Here is a 9,720-nt window from a genome sequence, read left to right on the forward strand (position 1 = left end):
ATTTCCAGACCCATGGATCTGGTTTTGACCTTAAGTTGCCTTCTCCTCTCCATTGCATCACGGTGTCAGTCTGACATGCTCCAGAAACTGGGAAATGCAATCTTTAAGAATTATGCTGCTAGCCCTCAGTCAGTGACATCCAGAGATGATTATAAATCTAGAAATCTAATTATTCGATGCCACTTCCCCTCAGCTAGCTTTCACCGTATTTAACCATCATTCCATGTAGTACAGCACTGATGGATTAAAGCAATTACATCGGCTTAAGTTCATTCTTAACCTGCAACAGCAGTGTGTGTTTGCCTATGTATGTAAGCACACCATGCTTTGTTATTGTTAGCTTTATGTTTGTTGTCCTAGTAATTTCTTCACATATCATGTATGATTTGAAGTTTGTAAATTACACAGAAAAGGTATCTACTTTAGAAAAAAGAGGAATGGAAATACTATGGGAAAGAAAACAGCAGGAATGTTTGGTGTTTAGTTGTTGGGGTTTTTTAACTCAGCACAAACAATGCTTTTGAAAAGCCACTTCTTGTAAATAAAATGAAAACTTTGGTTCCCTTCTGCCTCCTGCCCCTCAAGCACACAGCTCCCTAACATTTTGAAGGCACAAAAATTAAGTCCTGGCTGAAGTTCTTTCGATGGGGGGCAGGGGGAGAGTGGGATTGTCCATATGGCAGGAAGTGCATGCCACGATCAGAGAGAAGCAACTGCCCCTGGGAGCAACTGCATTATTGTAATGCTTCTGTAAAACCATTTCCTTGAGGCATCTAAAAGGCTATATAGAAAGCTGTCTAAAAGCAAATGTTTAATATCATACAACATTTCCTTCTTGCCTTTGAAGCCACAAATTCCTTCTCCTAAACTCACTTATATTTATTTAGCTGAACAATAGTTATTTTAGTAGGAAATTAAGGATGGACTCTGTCCTTCTAAGTGTACTAAGGGTAGCCTTTTGAGTCATTAGGCACAGAGGACAATTGCGTTTTATTTTGAAGTTTTTTTCCTGATCATCTGAGGAAATTCCCAAGGAACAGAGGAAATTAGTTATCTGCCTCAAGAAGAAAGCAAGTAAAATTAAGTAAATTTTTAATCCTACTTTTACACAGTTTGAGAGAGACCTTCCCTTCCTGGGAACATTAAATGTGCGTTATTGACCCTTTACAAATGAAAATATATACAGCATTGTTTGATATATGTCACTGAGCATGATTTCAGAGGCAAAGAACATTCTTCTCATGACCTCTGTGCATTTTCCCCCCTAATCCTTTTATTAAAGTTTTACCCCAATTAAAGCAATAACCTTGCACATACTGGTGTAAAAGCAGCTGTGCAAGATTATACCAAAGGCTCATCTAACCCATCCAGTCCTGTCCCTGTGAGTGGTTGGTAGCTGGGGGAGGAGTGGAAGAGCTTTTATAAGAAAATCCTGTTCTTTGTGACCTGTTATCAGCCATAAGCAGTTAACAATTCAGGGATTTCCTCAACCAAAAGCTGTGTCTGGACCACCATGTTTGATAGCTGCCAGTGGAACTAACCTTCAGGAATGTATCTAATTCCATTTTGAACACACTTATTCTTTTGGCTTCCACAACATCCTGTGGCAAAAAGTTCCACAATTTAATGATGTGCTGTGAGAAAAAGAACTTCCTTTAGTTTTAAATCCCCTGCTTATCTCTTCATTGGTGTCTGATAATTTCTGTGTTTTAAGGAACAATGAATAATTATTTCTTATTCTTTTGCCACACCACTTTTGCTTTATAAAGCTTTCTCATACTCATCTTAGCCTCTTCTGTAAGCTGCCCTATTTGGTCCTTCCTTACACAAACAGCCATGCCATACTACATCCTTTTTTGAGATGTAGTGAAGGCAGTCATGTGCTGTATACCAGAATCTCAAGAATGTTTTATCTACCCTTTAACTAACATTCTGCTTACATTATGACCGTTGCAGAGCACTTATCAGATGTTTTCAGGAACGTGTCAGTGAACGAGTCTTTGATCTCCTACTTCTGTGTTAAGAACTATTGTGTCCATCTTTGCAGCTATATAAATAATTACCATGCTTTTCCTCCATGTAAATTACTCTGCAGTTACTGACAGTGAATTTCACACACCAACTGATCATTAGTTACTGAGCATTGCACAATCCTTTGGAGCTCTCTGTGATCAGCTTTGAGCATTCCAGACAATCAAGCATGACCTGGAATTTTGTCATCTCTGACACATGACTGATTTTTCAGAACTGCAAAAAAAAAAAGGACAGTTCTATTCTACCCTAGATGTAGTGACTTCATTCTTAGTGATTATTACTTCTAAAGTGCACTCAGGCTAGTCCCAGTTCCTCAGCAGAAGTCACGCTGTTGTCCAACAGAAAAGCACCGTAGCCTATTTTAGGTTCCAGAATTTCTGAATATTATTCATTATTTTGCTTTTGAGCTGCTCTGGAAGTGACTGTGGTCCTTTCCAATTTGTGACTTCTGGTAGAGTTGCATTTGACAGCTTCTCACTTTTCTCCTGGTCTTTGCAAGTCACTGCTGTGCGAAGATAACATGAGAGCTGGAGCTGCTACCTCTGGCATGTTTCCTTAGTGCCCCCTGGTCCACAGAGAATGTTTGTATCCTGCAGTACAGCTCTGGTGAAGTCTTGCTCTTCAAAACCAGTCCTGCGAAACAGTTCTGAATTGCTACTGCTTTTGGTAGATAGAGCTGTTCTGGCTGAGCATGGTAACATCTGAGTATGTCTGGGATCTACTTGAGGATGGGGTGAATAGCTCCCTGTGAACAGCAAAGGTGGCTTCATCTGTATAGAATGCTCACTGTATCATTTGAAAGGCTGTAGGGGTTGTAACCAGGTGAAATACGGTTCTATGATTCTATGACTTTTTGTTTGCTTGGACTGATTATTTACCATCTGAAAGTCATTAGGAGTACTGATAGCAAGGACTATTAACACATTCCTTCTTAAAACAAACTCCATTCTTCCTTAAACAATGGTTAGTTTCTTGTTCAAGCAAAAGAACTATTCAGTTTTTACAAACAGTAATTAAGACCATGCTGACAGGCTAATTAGGTTTCAGATTTTACTCCTCATGCATCTTTTGTTTCCATCTGTATGTAGGTACTGACTGAAACTGAGCTTGTACTGGTGGCTTATCATTATAGCAGCGAATTACAGGTAAAGTAAAAAAAAATACCAAAACCAAAACAAACCAAAATGCTGCACATACATACACCATAGAATGTCTTTAAATGATTTTCAAAACAAAAATAGTTTATGAGCTGTTCTAAGAATGAATCAGTTCATCAGCCACAAAAATTGCTTGTTATGCTGATTTTTCTTTCAAAAATAAGTCATTTGCTTATGGGAATGCAAAAAGGTAACATGGAGCAGAATCAAACTGCACCTCTGTAATTGGTTACCTGTGTTCCTCAGAACTGTTAACAATCATTTTTATCAGCTGTGGGTCATTCATACTAAAGTGTGTCATCGTCATCTTTTTTCTGCAACAGGCTCTCAGTTCATTTTGTATTTTACAGAGTATTTTCCGCTTTGTCTTCTTCACTTTGTAAACTACATGTAAGAGGTTTGGGAGAAGTTTGGTTTTTTCTGCATTGTGTTTTTCCTATTTATTTATATCACTTTGCCACCAGAGAGGAAAGAAATATTAATATTACCAGGAAAAAAGAAGCTGTGTAGTTAAGAATTTAATCTTCAGACATGTGTTCTGTGGTACTATACACAGCTGAGCAATGTCAGATAGTCTGCTGGTGTCACCCAGTGGACAGAGAAGTTGATCACAGACAGGCATCATGTAGACAAGTTTTTCTTTCTGCAGGAATAGCTCGTTCCTAACTGACCTTTTAAGGTTCTAACTGACCTTTTAAGGTTCCTAACTAACCTTAAAGTTCTTAAAACCTTTTCCTAATTTGCAAAAAGTACTTCTAGAATGTTGGAAAACAGAAGTGTTTTCTTTTTTTAAAGACCGGAACATGCTGTTGTGTGATGTGCTTCAAGACTTTTTGCCACAGATGAAGCAGAAATGGGGTTAAGCGCATATAGATGGCTAGATCTAACCCACAGAGTCTAAAGGAAGAAATCACGTTCCCTTTCTAATGCTGTGGCTTCTTGCCCCTTGCGGGTAGAATGAGAATGACCTGATGCATTGTAAATCCTGAACTGCTAATAGACAAAGAGGAGTTGGGGCTGCTGGGACAAGTCAGTACTCCTGAAGAAGGAATATTAGCACTCCACTCTCCTGACGGCCCGAATACTCATGACATGTGACAATCCCAAAGTCACTCTTTGTAACCAGATCACAGTAATAGCATTAAAAGTTTTAAATAATTGACTGTAATAGTTTTAACATACCAAAAACATGCCAGGAGCTACCCTATGTCTTGTTTCCAATAAGGAACCCTTACAATCTGTAAATGCATCTGCAGGAGTGATACCATATTTGAGGAGGCGAAAGGAATCCAGAGAACCCTGAAACAACAAGGGAAATACATTTCTATAATTAAGCGGTAAATTTTTCCTGAACAATTAAGCTAGTAACATTCCTTCTAAATAAGTCCTTATGAACTCAGCTGAATTACCTTTCTCTTTCAGACCAGGTAGCAGTGGTACTTTAGACTCCAAGTTTGATGACAGAGGCTTCTAAATTTCTCAGGTTCTTTGTGAGTGTATTTCTCTCTTCTTAAAAGAAACATCTCCTCTGACTTATAAAACTAAACTTCATAGTTGCAAGAACAGAGGTGGTAGCTAGTCATTGTGCAACCTCCTTATGGATTCCATAATCCTCTGGAATCCTGGCTTCCAGAAGTCTTGTGCTCCTGCTATTAGTGGACAGGGGCCAACTACAGGACTACACTATGAGACAAGGAGGCAAGACACAAGTCTTTTTCCCACCGATTTCCCAATAGGCTTTTGGGGCAGGTTTCCAGGAAGAAACAACAACGTGAAAATTTAGATCTGAAAACACCCTTACTTTCTTCCTCTTCTCTTTATATAAATTTAGCTATTTAATTCAGATTTAGTCTTTGCTTCTTGGACTAAAAATCCTGCTGGTGCTGAAATGCATGGGAGTTTTCCCAAAGACTTCATGAAGGCCAGAATTTGACCCCTTCTATGCTAACTTTTTCAAATGCAAATCAGAAATTATAGTTGCTGTGTGACCAGCTTCTCAAGGAATGGACAAATAAGACAGAGTGAAAGAAGTAATTTTAATGCCTTAATTTGTACTGGACCTGCATCTACGCAGACTCAAATCCTCTTAACATTTTAATTTCAGTGCAGCTCCACAAATGTCTAGCGACAAGCGGAAGATTTTGAATACAGCAGTCACTGGTGTTTACTGTTGTGCCCACTATGTCAAGATGATAAAAATGCCTGTTGAGTCTCTACTACCACTTCCACTGTTAGCTTTATTGAGATTTTTTCAGGTAATTATGAGAATAGACAATGTCAGGGGGACATTGAAACAAAAAAAAACCCACATTCCTTGTTTTAAAGTATTTCTCATATTGCCTACTTTTGCTTTTTTGCCCTTCTGAACTTTGACTTACTCATATTTCCAGTCCTTCTAACTACACTTACACAAAGATACTCTGTGCTGCATATTCCCTTATTATTTGGTCATGGGAATGTAAGAACAGAGTCTTGTATTAAATCACTACTCAGTACGTTTATACTGTAAGGAAAATGAGCTGGTTTGAAATGTTCTAGCAGCATGCTTCCGTGTAGAATTTTTAAAATTCATTTTTATTAGAAAGTGCTGATTCCTGGAAACCAAAATGTTTCAACAAAAGATATTTTGTCACACTGCTACCAAATCACAGGTTTCTGCTCAAATGATGCAAAATACTGTTGTGGTTACTAATCCTCCGAGCTGGCTATGCCGCAGTAGCCACCCACCATCACCACCCCCAAGGTTTTCTGGCACTCTGCCACAGAGCTAGAAAGCCCCCCAGACTCAGTTCTAGGGATTTTCAATCAACATTTGAGGTCCCTGGTCTACATCAAGGGATTATTCAGGGTTACTCCCTCAGCTGTTCCAGAAAAAAAGAATGATGTGAGGAATTCCTTTAAGTTGGGAATAGTGATTTTCTCCATCTTTAAAGATACAGATTCAAGTAATACTTTGTTTTCAGAAACAGTTTTTTTTTAAATGGCCTTTTTTGGTAGAAAACTCTGCATTTCTAAACTTTTTTCCTAATTTTTTTTTTTAATATTAAATTCCCTGTAGAATGCACATTTGAAGTAGTATCAGTTAGCCGTTTCTGGTGAGACAACTTTTCAGGTATTTTAGCAACCAGATAAACAGAAAATTATTCCAAAAAGACTCTTTAAAGTTTTCAACTTAGCTGATAGTGTTGGAAAAACTATCTACTGTCTGATGAAACCCACCTGAGCACAAGGCATACTTCTGCTGATTCTCTCTTTTATACAGCTGCCCTATCTTGTCTTCATTAGGATCCTTGTTTGTGAAGATGAGACACAGACCACTATAATCTGCTCCTTAAAGGACAACTGATTGTTAATGAGGTGATCATACTCCAGATCTGACACATATGGAATCTGATGATTACTGCACCTGCATGTCTTTCCTTCCTCGCCAGTCATAATTCTTTGAAGGACAGCAGGACTAACAGTCTGCAATGTGACCCACAGCTTGTCCCTGCCACAAGGAAGAGAAAATAGGGGAAAGTGTTAGCAACTTAGATTGTAAAATAAATCAAGTACAGATTGAAGAATAATTTAATATCAGCCCTATAAATGACAGGCCTAGGCCCAGTCATCCATCTAAGGCGTGCAGTTATCTACATGTTTCAGGTCTTTCTTAAGGTTTGATGCAACCATGAGTGCTGTGGAGTCCCTAGCTTCTCCCAAAACACAGCCTCTGAAATCAAGCCAACAGGAGAAAGAGGGATGGGCTTTAGCCAGATGAGCTAGCCAGGCTAACTTCGGTAGCAGCTAAGGGCAGACTCCAAAGGCTACTCCCTAATTATTTGAAGGTCTCATAGGCACCTCTTATCTCAGACAGCTGATTGTAGTATACTCGTTTTATATTCATGTGTATGTACTATGTGTGTTGGTATTATTTATTTTTCATGAGTATGGTGAAGACTAATTTGTTTGAGAAGTCCTTTGCCATTTGGGGGTGGGGGTGGTAGAATTCTGTAGGTTGTTTGGTCCTGTAAAGCAGGCAGCAGGAGTGCCAAGTTCCAGAGCCTTATCTTCACACCTCTAGTGAAGACGTCAACATTAAGAAACTGCCACACCTCTCTAGGTGATAGTATCTTTTGAACGAAACTTCCTCATAGTGAGAGCAAATCCTATGAAAGTTTTGGACCAAGGAAAAAAAAAAAAAAAAATAGAAGACTCTAAATCCCACAGGCCTCCCCTGTGCCCTTCTGAAGCTAATGGAAAGATTGATGCTGTATTTGGGAATGCTGGATCAATCCCTAAATGGATGTGCCAAGAGAAAACCATTAAAACAGAGAGAGCTATGAGGAGCACTGGCCTGAATTAGATGTTCACTTGGGGTATATTGTGCTGGAAGGAGCAGAAGGAAAAAGGAAATAATTCTAAAATAAATGGATCAGGGAAAAGAGACCACTAGTGATCTCACAGGCAGCAGGAGAATGTGCAAAATTTTGGCTTTCAGCTTCAAATGTATGTAAAACAAGATTACAATTTCAGTATACTAGGAGCAATAATAAAATGCTTGAGATTTATGGTATTTCTACTTTATTAGTTGAGCTACAAACTAGTTGTATGAATTTAGAAATACTTTGCTCCTTTTATTTTGCTCATTTTTAGATATCATTGAGTTTGGAAAAAGCACTGTTGCTATTCACCTGTAGGAAAGTTATCAGTAAAAGCAAACGCCTCAAAGACACAAGGGAACCTTGAGCCACCAAAAATACAGTGAGGAATCATGTCACCTTTTTTTCCTGTTCTGAGAAACTGCAGGCACAGCATGAATGACAGCTGTAGATTACTTAGGTGTGAAAAGTTACTACTGCTTTTGATCCACATGCAATGCATCCCATGCAATGGTGTAACAGCTTGGAAGCATAGGTGAGCTCCTTAAACCATATCCAGAAATGAACTGCCCGTAAGCTATTACCATCAAATGTTTACATCATTGTCCAGCCTTAGCTTAGATATCCTTGCCATGAATTAATGACATATAGTACCTTCCTTCTGTTTACATTGAACTGAGTTGTATGCACCTTCTCTGATTTGGTATTTCTACTTAGTAAAACAGGATCCCCATATGAGAAAATAACAGCAAGTAAGTGAAAGTTTAATGGCAAAACAAAACACACAAGCATCTTGCATTAGCAAGATGTGCCATGGATAGGTGAAGTCAGGTTTGAGAGAATTGCTAAGGATATTGTAAACCTCTTTGCTTTAATGGATTGAATAAAAAGACATTTGTCTGAGACTATCAGATAATTTGAAATCAAATACAGACCGTCTGGTACTTGAAAAGGCAAGGACTCAAGAAAGATATTGAAAACAACATTCCTTCCATTTCTCTGACTTCCCTTACACATTTTCAAGAAATGAAACAAAGTAGTATGACTATGACTCTAAAGAAACTCTTAGAAAATGAGTCTGAAGCTCAGATTTTCTATATATTATACTTGACAGGTGGTGGCATTTGGAAGAGCAAAGCATCATTCAAGCACATGACACACAGGGCTTGCCTCTTCATAAATGCTGGTATAGATAGGCACTGCTCCCAGACAGAGTTTTTAGGTTCCTACTATCATAAATATTGCTGATAATAAGCAAAAATAATCTTTTTTGCCAAAATAGTATTTCAGGATCTAAGGTGGGCATTTTTCCAAACCTTTGCAATTGCTGCTTCATTGTTGTTGCTGCTTTTTGAGTATCATCCAAGTATATATGAAAGCTCTGAGGTACTGATAATAACATCTCATGGAAAAAGAATGTAAATTCTTACTGTGTGGCATAAGTAAGCTATCATAAAAGAACCAGTGACTTGGGGGAAAAGCAGTTCTTTCATCTCCTCCCCTTGTCCCCCTCATTTACCTGACAGGATAGAAGTATGGTTCCTGCTGCATGCTGTAAGGAGGAGTCAACTGCATTTGATTTAGAAGAGGGATTTCTGACTTGGAAGTTTGGCTGGGCTTGTTCCTCTTCCCTTGTGATCTCTGCATGCCTGAAGTAACTGACAGAGCATCTGTAGACTGAATTATGGCCTTCCTTAAGGGTCACAGAGGAAGGTCAGACATTTTCTGAAGGTGTATGTGGTCCGTTCCTGAAATACACCACCAATGCTGAAATCAGTGACAAAGCAGGCCCAGTAACTGATGGTGGTTTTGCACTTATAAATGTAACTCATTTGCTCTGTGATCCAAACTGGAAAATTAATCGTGAAAGTTAATCACACAATTACAGAACAACAGAATGATTGAGGTTGGAAGGAACCTCTGGAGATCATCTGGTCCAACCCCCCTACTCAAGCAGGGCCAGAGACAGCTGATTGCCCAAGACCATGTCCAGATGGCTTTTTAATATCTCCAGCAACCTCTCCACAGACTCAACAACCTCTCTGGGCAACCTGTGCCAGTCCTTGGTCACCCTCACAGTAAAAAAGCATTTCCTGATGTTTAGAGGGAACCTCCTGGGTTTGAGTTTTTTCCCAGTGCCTCTGGTCCTGTCGCTGGGCACCACTGAA

This window comes from Falco punctatus (genome assembly GCF_963210335.1).
Source record: "Falco punctatus genome assembly, chromosome: 6".
NCBI classification, from domain to species: Eukaryota; Metazoa; Chordata; class Aves; order Falconiformes; family Falconidae; genus Falco; species Falco punctatus.